The sequence below is a fragment of the Lepisma saccharinum genome, chromosome 15 (genome assembly GCF_977018435.1).
Source record: "Lepisma saccharinum chromosome 15, izLepSacc3.1, whole genome shotgun sequence".
NCBI lineage: Eukaryota > Metazoa > Arthropoda > Insecta > Zygentoma > Lepismatidae > Lepisma > Lepisma saccharinum.
The window spans coordinates 40,236,912-40,249,157 of NC_139243.1; positions in this window are offsets into that span (position 1 = coordinate 40,236,912).

The window sequence follows — 12,246 nt, forward strand, 5'->3', positions numbered from 1 at the left end:
CTCCTCGTATCTCTTTTCGTGTCTTAGATTTCCGATTCCACGCACTTTTCTCCTCTTATTTTCGTTCTTCTCTTTTTCTCTCCTTTACTCTACTCTCCACTCTTCTCTCATCTCGTTTTCCTTCTCTTTTTTCTTCTTTGCTCCATTTTCCTCATCTCTCCTAGAATCTTTTTCCACTCTCCTCACTACATCTCCTCTCCTCGTCTATCCTCTCTTTCTTCTCTCCTCTACTTTTAATCTTCTCCTTTTGCTTTCTCTTTCTCCTCTCGTTTGTCCCCTCTCGTGTTCCCTCCCCTCTTTTCCTTTCTGCAGACTCATCAGCGATGAAATACTAGGAAACGTATTATTTTTCTTTCAGGAAGAATTTTGTCACTTGCGAAATAATAATGATATTTTTAATACTTTTATACACTAATACTTGTTTTTATTTCTCTCGCGAATTTTATAAATATTTATTGTGCATGTAGCAACCCTGAAATTAAGCCTAACTCTACACGCAACCCACCAACGCCTTGTGTAAATTGGGTTGCCTAGTTTAAAATGTCGTTGTCCTAAAACTTTTGAGAGACACTGTACATGGAGCAGAAGCGTGGAAGTTAAAAAAGTTACAAGATAGCCTAATACTTTTGAAAGGAAAATACTTAGAAAGATATATGGCTCAATAAAAACAAAGATGGAACATACAGAATCAGATACAACCATGAGCTAGAGCAACTCATAAAAGGGGAGAACATAGTGAGATTCGCCAAGTATCAGAGGCTTAGATGTGCAGGACATGTTTTAAGAATGCCAGAAAACAGAATGCCTAGTAAAGCATTTCAAGGGAAAATGAGTGGGACTAGATCAGGAGGAAGGCGAAAAGAAGGATGGCGGAATCCTCTGGAAGAAGATGTCAGATAATGCACACAAGGAATTGGATGATAAAGGCTGCTGACAGGGAATATTGGAGGAAAGCTGCGAGGGAAGCCAAGGCTCACAACGGGCTGTAGATCAGAAGAACAAGCATTAGATGGAATTATATTTGGCGATTGGGTTAAGTAAAAAAAAGTGACATTTTACGGACACATCACCTTAACTGGCAACTCTAGCGGCTCGAAATTTTCTGAGCAGATGCAAGCAATATGTGCCTACATATCTGGATGAATGAGATTTCAAAATGCAGAAAACCCGGTGTAAATATCTCTTACGGCGTCTATGATATAAATTTTCAAAGCTTGGATTGCCGACTTCTGAAACACGGTATATTAGCATTCTGTATTACCAACAAGCATCATCTTCAAAACAAACGCCTTCTTCACTCGCTACTATATGTGTCTGCCCTGTCAACAAATAATAATAAATCGCCTTTAACTCATAGTTTTACGCTTTAAAAAGTTTTCACCTTTCCATTGTAGAAAGAAATTTCAGGAAAGTAATTGTATGTTAATATTTCTTTATTTATTTTTGGTTATTTACATTCGATTTACTTCCACATTTACCTAATCGCGACGATAATAATGGGTGCTGATATGATGAAAGGACACTCTCGAAGAACACCCAAGCGCAGGCCGGGATCCGAACCCGGGACCTCTGTGTTTTCATTCCGTCTAACATGCAATAAAAATTACAAATCATAAGACTACTACTACTAGTAATAATTTGTGTTTAGAGAAAGAGAACAAACTTTAGCAGTAATGATAATTACCATTAATTACAAGAAGGCTGTTATTTCTAATAACAAATATTATTACACTAAAGTAAGTTAAAGATTCTGGAATGGAAAGTTAATACGCGCGATTCGATACGTGCAGCAGCTTAATTGTTTTAGGTGGACAAAATTCCTACAAAATTAGCTCTTCTGGCAAATAATTTTAATGCAAAAACAATCGAAAAATAAATGTATCTTTTTTTTTATTTGGAGACGATTTCCGCCACTTTTGGCTAACCGCGAGAATGAGGATGAGTGATGATATGATGAAATTGATGAAGGGACAATCGCTAAGAACACCCATGCCCAGGCAAAGATTCGAACCCGGAACCCTTGCCGTCGTAGCACCTCTGTACTTACCATTCCGCCACGAAGGTTGGCAAACGGAAAAACGGTGAATATGCTTGTCTCTGATTATTTATTTATTATATTTATTTGAAAAATCATGAATACAGAGAAATCCATTTTACATCATGATATGAACAGAGAAAAAAATAAATTAACAAATCAGAAGCACGCACACAGACACGCTCTCTCTCTCTCACCCCCCCCCCCCCACACACACATATATATATGTCACACATACCTTACAGAGAATAAGGTAAAGAATAACCGGAGTAAGAAAATCATGCATTTTTTTTACAAAAGTTGGACATTCCAGTTCCGAGCACAGCCGAAGCCGACCCGAAGCTCACCCGAAGCTCACCCGATCTCAAGTCGACCACGCTGTCGCTATGGATGATGGAAACCAGCAGCCTCAGGCGATTGAACCGACGGCGCCCATTTGCTGAGATTTATTTTGGAGCATTCGCTTTACTCGATTTCCTACTCCATTTATTCTTTACATTCTCATCTGTAAAATATATGTTATATATAGATGTATTATCTGAAATCTCATTTTTATGTTGATGTACGATGCACATCACAAATTTGTTTCGTAACTGCTGTCACGATTCTTAAAGTTACCCGTTGCAATGGGAAACTCAATGTATTTGAATATGAAAAAGAGCACGCGTTTATTTGTTTAGACTTAGTCCGAGCGCCTTGTCTGCTGTGACGTCACACTAACGGATCCCATTTGTTGAGTGCCTTTGTTGGCCCACAGGTTTACAAGAAGGGTAGGGGGAAAGAGAGAACGCCACCCACATTCGACCACTCGATCAATTAATCGAATCTACGCAGAGCCACACTTTGACATGACAATTACGATGGCAGGTTGGTCAAGCATGGTGTTTGCTCTGACATCTCCTTGAAGCCAGTGGCGGTTCTGGTCGAGGGAGTAAAGGCGTTCATTTTTTTCTTCTGAAATTCAATATTGAACTGTGTTCGTTGTGCATCAAAGCATTCAACAGAGGAGCATTTCTTGCATCTGATCATATACAGTGCCTGTTACCAAGGACGTATTTAGGAGGGCACAGAGGGTCCGGACACCCCCGAATGATTAGTAAGTATAAAAAATAAATAGTGAAAATAATGAAATAATAAAATAACTGAAAATAAATAATGAAGATATATTTCTTGTTTAATCCAAAGTTATTTATTTCCGCCAAACTTATTGGAAGGCAAGGATTATATTGTGATCACGTAACTTTGAATGACAGTACCAAAGAAGATTAATGCAAGATTTATTACTACTTATAAGGTAACGTTTATTAAATATCACCAGGTACTTTACTCTTCGTCAACTGGATATAACGTCCATTTTTTCATCAATAAATATTTCATCTATTTGACATTAATTTACTGAACAAGATAGTTTATAATTTATTTACTTTTTACAAATTTTCCGGCCATAACTACACGTACGTTATAATGAATACGTGATGCATATCAATATTCTTATACCGTTCTCTTACCATTCATGCAATAAAAATATAATATTAATTAATTTGAATATGTTAATTAATAATACTTTAATTAATGAAATATGGTTATAATTATTTTTAGTTTAAACATAATTTTATTATTGTTATTATCATCATCATTATAATTTTGAGACACTTGGTTCGTCCCCCCCCCCCCCCCGAAACATATTTCTAGATACGTGCCTGCCTGTCACATGGACCCATTCTTAGCCACATTTCCTGCAATGGAATAGACCCGCTTTAGACGAAAACATTTCGTTTAACATTCTTGGTAGCATAGATGCTTCCAAAAATCTAATAGCAGATAGTAGATTTTGGTTTGCGATTACAATGTATAATATATACAGCAGAAAAGGCACATCTAGTTACACCATCTATGGTGAGTGCACTGTGTTCACAATTGAAACAACTAAAATATTCTTCCATATGTGTACTGTATATGTTATAAAGTATGTATTTAAGAGCCATTGCTTTGTATCTAAAACCTTTTTATACGAAACGCTATTTCTCCCGGTTGAATAGTTATTGGCTTTTAAAAATGTGAAGTGATACGTTGTTTACATCTCACGCGGGCGCCATTACAACTTCACTCGTGACCTAGAGGTCGCTTCTGAGTGGTTATGCTACGAAAATGCTACGGTAATAGAGCGGGTTCTATCCTTGTGAAATGCCATGAAATATGCCATGGCATCTGAAATGCCATAAGATTCTTCACTTTACACGGTTCCATTTTGGTCATGGCATAAATGTTAAGAAAAATGCTAAGGAAAATGCTTTCGTCTAAAGCGAGCCTTAGAGGTAAAAAGAGGTAAAGTTATCCCCCGTGCATTGCATCGTGTCATGAAATCATACAGGAGAGTTTGAAGCGTAAGGTCCCACACAATCATGATCTCAGGGATGGTGGAAGTGTTGTGATCAGCACCACGCTACTGCCGCCTTGACACCCAGCCCCCCAGGTACCCATTTAGTAGAGGCTGACTGAGCTCCAGGACACTGACGATGTCGGAAGAAAATCCCATGTGAGATTATCCACCGGGAAATCGAACCCGGGTCTCACGCGTAGCAGTCAGACGCCCTACCGACTTGACCACCGAGGCTCCTAAAGATGTACTAAAATGTACCAGCTAGGGGTAAATTGTTGCATTCGTGACGGATACAGGGTGTATCGTATCATGATAGAGTAAACAACTATAGGAATATTCCACCGACTATGTGGAATAAAACAATGATATTTGTTGTGTATTAATCTGTAACACTTCAAGTGTCCATGAATGTCTGCACATGCCTACAAATGTTCAATGTGGCTTCCACCAGTTACGGGACACCCTTTTCCAAAGAAATAATCTTCCACCAAAGCAAGGGTGTTTCATATTCTCTCCTTTATCTGTCGCACATTCTGTGGCATAGGTGGCACATGGACTTTGTCTTTCCCAAAGTCCCAAATGCAGAAGTCTAGGGGTGCTGGTCTTGGACCTTTACAAGACCCACCCTGATTTCTCTGTACCTATGGAAGTCGCCATTTAAACCGCCGTTGTCACATATGTGTGTCACGCAAAATAAGGCTCTTGTCGCCGTTGTCACATATGTGTGTCAAGACGAATTAGGTAAAATTCCCATGCTATTTGCACCTTGATACTTTTATATTGGTGTAGAAACACTAACAGGCTTTCTGGAAAAGCTTTCGTCGAGGTTGGAGCACTTTTTCCCCCTTTCAACACGCCCAGGTCCCGTGTTCGAGTCCTTGGTAACCTTGTTTTTCGAGCTGTGCATGCAGACTTCAACATATCGGCTCATATCACAATTTATGTGTCAGCTAGGAACATGAAACGACTTTAATTTCAATACGAAAGGTCCATTACTATAAAATAAAGCTAACGTTTGCGTCCTTTTTCCATAGGAGTGTGGAACGATGGGGCAAAGTCCAGATATTTATTATATTTTGATGGAAATTGGGGGGGCATGGCCCACCCCAGCCGTCTTTTTCTCTTTGGCGTTCTGAATTGTACACAATTGCATGCTCTGGTGTTTTAGCTGGAATACAAAACTTAACCGAAGCAGATTGGTCCAATAGTCTAAAGTTATAACGTTTTTCCGAAGTAAATGTACAAATGTAAAATTCGCGCGAAAAAGACTCGGCGAAACAGGGATTACTTCCGTAAACCCGCCCGGCGAATTTTTGTTCACTTCTGGAACATTGATTTAATTAGTAATATCAGATAAGTTAGCTCCCTTGCACCCCATATCCCAACATTATTCTATGTTATGTTATCCACGAAGATCACATTATTTGTGCATCTTAAAAACAGAATATATAGACTATAATGTTGTCCAGACAATGTTGCACTCGTCTCCTGGTCTGGAATATAGAGACAGTTACGTGCGCATCCAAGTGCAAATCTAATAGGGCATATTCCACTCTTGTCTAACCTTGTTTCTCTCATGCTTCTGCTTGCACAAGTTTGCAATACACGCATGCCCACATTACACGACAAGTTGCATAGGTGTGAGCCATTACATAGCGACAGCGTTAACCACCACGCTATCAAGAATGTCCCGAGCAGATGCGACAACTTAAATAAATTTGGGGAGGGGCAAGGTTGGCATAAACAATATTTTATATGAGTAAACATATAATATACATTACTACAGTGTATTTTACGCCTGCATGCGGTATAGAAAAATATTTGTCATTTTATAATATGTTTGATTCTTTCGTGGAATTTAATGGCTCGAATATACTTATAATTGGAGATTTCAATTTACCCACGATTACCAGTTCAGGTTATGAGTTACAGAATGGTGGACCCTCTTGTAGAGCTTTGTTAAAATTTTTTGAATTTTTATAACCTTCATTCTGTAAACAATATTAAAAATTGCCTCGATAGAACTTTGGATCTTATTCTTACTAACATTCCAAAGAATGTGAATATATGTAGGGAGGAAATGCCACTTGTAAAAGAAGATAACCATCATCCTGCATTGACTGTACACCTAACTATAAGGGAATCTACTGATGTAATAACAAATGAAGCTTATTTTTCTTACAATTTTAAAAAAGCCAATTTCATGCAGATGTATCATTTGCTTGGAGTGGTAGATTTGTCTGTATTGGATAATATGACTGATGTAAATCAGGCGGTTAATTTTTTTTGTAAGAGAGTTTATGAAGTATTTCTTGCCACAGTCCCAAAAAGAAGACGAAAGGCAACAAATAAATATCCATGTTGGTTTAATAATGATATCATTAAATTGATAAAGTTAAAATAGTATTACAGAAAAAATATAAAATTTAGAATAGAATATAAGTCATTGTTTCGGCAAACTAGAAAGCAGGTAAAAACAATGATAAGTAGTGCCCATTACAACTACATAAAGGAATTGGAAAGCAATTTGTAATCAAATACTAAAGAGTTTTGGAGTTTTATTAGAAATAAGAAAAGTAATAATGGTGCTTGTAACAGCACAATGAATTTTGAAGAAAATTCTCTCAAATCTGCAAAAGATATTTCTGATGGTTTTGCTAAATATTTTAGGTCCGTATATGCTGAAACATCAACCATGTATAATACACGAACGCACTGAGTCCATTATATCATACACATTAGCAATTTCGCTAATTAGTCAGAAAGAATATGAAATAGCTACAAAACAGTTAAAAGGCAAACGATCTAGCGGCCCAGATGAAATACCACCTTACATTTTGAAAGGATGCTCTGAGGTATTGATGTATCCTCTACTTAGAATTTTATAACTTAATAATGAAAACACAAATGTTCCCTGATATCTGGAAGGAAACTCGTGTATGCCACATCTTAAAATGTGGTGAAAGTTCAAAAATAGAAAATCAATTTTCTGTGCACCGGCGAAAGTATTCGAGTCCATCATATACAATCGCATATTTAATCATGTAAAATGTTTCTTAGTGACAATCAACATGGTTTCTTGCGAAGTAGATCAACACAAACAAATCTGATAAATTTTGTCCAAGATATACATGATGCCTTCCATGAGAGACTAGTGTACATGCAATATATATAGATTTCGCAAAAGCTTTTGACAGAATTAATCATAATATTCTTCTAAGAAAACTTGCAAGTTTTGGGTTCTCAACACAATATGTAAATCTATTCAAACCTTACATTATTAATCGAAAACAATATGTAACTTATAAACAAGTCTTTTGATGATGTTAAATCTGGGGCTCCACAAGGTTCAAATCTGGGTCCTCTATTCTTTGCAATTTATATTAATGATTTACCAGGTACAGTTAAATTTTCAAAGTGTTTAGTGTACGCAATGATGTTAAAATATATAGAGAAATTAGGGATATTACGGATACTAGGAAATTACAGACTGATATAAACATGGTTCAGAGGTGGAGTGTAGAGAATGATATCAAGTTTAATATTAAGAAATGTTCATACATGATATTTACTAGAGCACGAAATAATGTGCGAAATGATTAATATGGTATACTAACGGTGAATTTGTAAAAAGAGTGTATTCAATTAAAGACCTAGGAGTAATTATTACCCATAATATGACTTTTACTAAGCATATTTCTTTCATTACCCAGAATGCCTACAGGAATCTTGGATTTCTAATAAGAAATGCTAAAAGTTTAAATGATATATGCTCTTTGTGTATGCTCTACAAATGTTTAGTTAGAAGCAAATTAGAATATGCTTGTTCCGTATGGGCGCCAAACTGTGACTCCCAGAAAAATATGATTGAACGTATACAGAAGAAATTTCTCAGATTTTTATATTATAAGAAGTATCGAATATCGCCAATAATTCTTCAAATACCATACAATGATTTATTAAATGAATTTGATTTTGTAAGCCTGTCAAATAGACGTGAAATTTCTCAACAAATGTTTCTGTATAAAATAATAAATTGACATATTGATAGTAGTTCTATACTAGAGAGAATATGGTTTAATGTGAGACAGGGTCATTTACGTAATAGACGTTTACTCTCATACAAAATCCCAAGAACAGAAATGTATAAAGGTTCCCCACTACAAAAAATGACACTTCAATATAACAAGATCTCAAATCACTTGGTGGACTTGGATTTTGGCATGACACGAACCAAATTTATGAATATGTTAAAGGGGTATCTCTCTTAATAATGTATTTATTATGAGAATTGGATTTGTCATATTGAAGTTTGTTGTAATGATATATTGTACCAGTGTTTGTGATACTTGTTTTGTGTAATTCAGATGAAATGTGTAAATATCTGAAAATTTCTGTTGTCACAGTCAAGCAGTAAACCTGTTCTGTCACCACCAAGATGTCTGTATATATACATATACAGGGTGTCATTTTAATGGCGCCCACGGACCACAGATTCATATAGAGGACATCAAAGCAAACAACTTTTTTCAGTAACATTTTTCTCGTTGGTGCGTCGATTCGACGCTACAGCCGTTCAAGAAAGACCGTTTTGCCGCCTGGATGCTGGCAACCCAACACAACATTTGATCGTATCTGTGACGTCATTTCCTGAGGCGAAACGGCGCTCGGCAGGGTGGCAAGGAACACAAATTTTGTGAAAAATGACAAACTACCAACCACATTATTAGTGGTGTTGCCCACGGGACGAGACGGGACAGGCTTTTAAAATTTCGAGACGAGACGAGATTGATCATGTGTCCCTTTGACAAACGAATATTTTCGAGACGAGACAGCATTTCACAGCATTTCCACGAGACGAGACAGACCAAAGTCTCGTCTCGTGGGCAACACTAATTATTAGCTGTAAAACGAATCGAGAAATGCGTCCAGTAGACCGAACATCATAGCCTACCAGCCAGAAGATCAGCAGTCATCTCCGGGGAAGGTGGAAGTAAACCAACGATTTGAGAAATGGTAAAAAACGTATTCAAAATAAAGTGTCAATATCGGATTTTGTCTCAGTTTACATGTCAAAAATCAACAACAATACATTTTATTGGAATTACAGCTTACATATGGCTGTTTACGCCCAGCTACATATCAAATATTTGCAAATCTCGTTGCAAGGTTGATATCTACAGGTTTGTGTCCATATGCCTTGTGGTGCTTTGTGCTGATAACGGAAGTATCCGAGGTTCACGTTGTTACATTACGGCTAAAACACGTACGTACAACCACAGTAACAATGTAATGATGAATCAGTAGCGAATATACTGCCCTGTTCACAGTTGCAAACCATCGGTGCATAGATAAACACAGTCGTCGGAAAGCTTGTATTACTACTACTTATATCCCTGTATTTTCAACCATTTTTGCCACTTGCCTCATAATGCCCTGAATATACATTATGTTATGTGTTGCTTACCTTTGGAATTTTGAGTTCTTTCATTTCTATTTTGTCATCTGTTCAGTGTGTCACAGACAACTAGTATCAGAAGGACGAAGTGGATAGGCTAAATTGTAGATGCCAACTTCGTAACTAGATTTGCAAATATTTGACATGTAAGCCGAGACACCACTTCAATTCTATTTTCTTTCTGCCATTTTTCGTATCGTTTGTTTACTTCCTGTTAGGTTACAGAACGTGTTTTCTCGTTTTGTTTTACGGTACATAATGTGGCTGATTGTAGCTATGTCATATTTCATAAAATATGTGTGTTCCTGGCAACCCCGTAACGCATCGCTTCACGACGGGATATGACGTCACAAATGCAATCAAATGTTGTGTGTGGTTGCCAGCATTCAGGCGGCAAAACGGGCTTTTTTGAACGACTGTAGCGCTGAAATGACGCACCAACGAGAAAAATGTTAGTGAGAAAAGTTGTTTGTTTTGATGTCCTCTTTACGTTTCCGTGGTCCGTGGGCGCCATTAAAATGACACCCTGTATATATATTATGTATTATCTGTCTATGTTTGTGAATATGTGTGTGTGTGTAAAGGAGGAAGGAGGGAAAATGTGTACGTGCGTACATACAAGTTGTAAATGAAAATGTAATATTTTGATATTACCTTTCTGTAATTGGAGACTTGTCTCTGTTGAAGGGAAGTAAATAAATAAATAAACAAATATATAAAATCTCTCCCTCTACGTGAATTCGAGGGGGAGGGAGCAGAAAGTGCCTTGCCCCCAAAGTCGGCGCCTACGCCTGAAGGAATCTGTTTTATGGAGTGGAAGTCAAAGCAACAATACAGCCACTGCTACGAAAATTAGCTAGTGTTAAAGTTGAAGTCCTGATTCGAACGCTAGTTCGGTATCTTTGACGCAGCTCGTGAGGAAGCCAACTGGTTTCGAGCCAGCACTTGTTTTTCTGAATAGTGCTGTTGTCGCTTTTACCTGCAGTGTTTAGAGATCCATTCATTCACGGTGACGATATACTCCGAAGGTCTCCACATTGGATGAAAAAATAGAACAACAGAATAACACAACCTATAGTGGAAACACAAGGGAAGAAACCTGCGCAGACCCTATCGCGCTGGCGGGTGGGGGAAAAAGACAGGGGGAAGGAGCCTTCAGCCCGGCTCACGTTAGTGTTCTCAGACCTATTGATTTCTCGGGAGAATTCCTTAATAAACCATTGCTATGGAACCTCCAACGGCCCGCTCAAAAACACGTTTCCTGCTCATCTTACTTGAACATGAAGGGGAGAGGTAGAGTGGAACTCCACTCAGCCGTGAAAAGTGCTGTTTGAACTTTGACATTATGCCAAACGATACTCAATTGTGCTAGGATATTATTATTATTTTATTACTATTACTACATTACCATGGGCTTCAGCTGCAATAATGTGTGTTAAATATTGCATGAATATGATACATTGAAATTTAAGCAATGCTTTTTGAGGAAACAACACTATTATTGGAGAAAATGTGCCTTGTTTGCCCCCTGGAAAAAAATACCTTCCTTGCCCCTGCCTGGAAAAAATCCTGCGGACGTCCATGTACATTACTATTTTTAGATGGTTGTATTTTATCCCACCCGAAAATCTATTTCTATTTTAGTTATTTTACGTCGCTTTTGTGCCTCTATGGGTAAGTACGACAATATGGATGAATGAAAAACTGATGAAATGAATGAAATGACACAAACACAATGAAACGTCCTTGCCTTACTAAGTAGAAACACTGACTTCGTAGCGTGTGCAAATTATTTTATACATGTATGTGTATGTGTGTGTGTGTCTATTATATATTAAATGCAGCAACATAGAGTCAGCATAACTGACGAATAAAGCATGTGAGTGTTAATAACAAGAAATTTGCTAGAGAACGAAGCGGCATAGTTCAATTTCAAAGGAAATTATGCACCCCCTCCCCCGTAGTTGCTTGGAACTTTCATCGACTTGAAAATACTTAATTTTCTATCCTTAATATACTATTCTATACTTAAATACTTAATTTTCTACAAAATTATATAGCGGCATGGACGTCCAGAAGGTCGCCACCCACCCCCTCCTCTTCTCTTCTGGAAAATGAATGTTGACATAAAAGTACTTATTATTTCAGACGTATGAGTTGATTTCAGTGACAGTAATATACATCCATTATTATAATAGGGGTGTAGGAACGTGATAATTTCAAACTCAAGTGATGTTTCTCTGAGAGGGCAACATTATTACGGGGTAATATGCCTCGTTTACCCGCCTGATAAAAATACATTGTTTCCCCCTCGCTGGAAAAAAATCTGCAGACATCCCCTTGCCCCCCCCCCCCCCCCGTGCGCACGCCTAT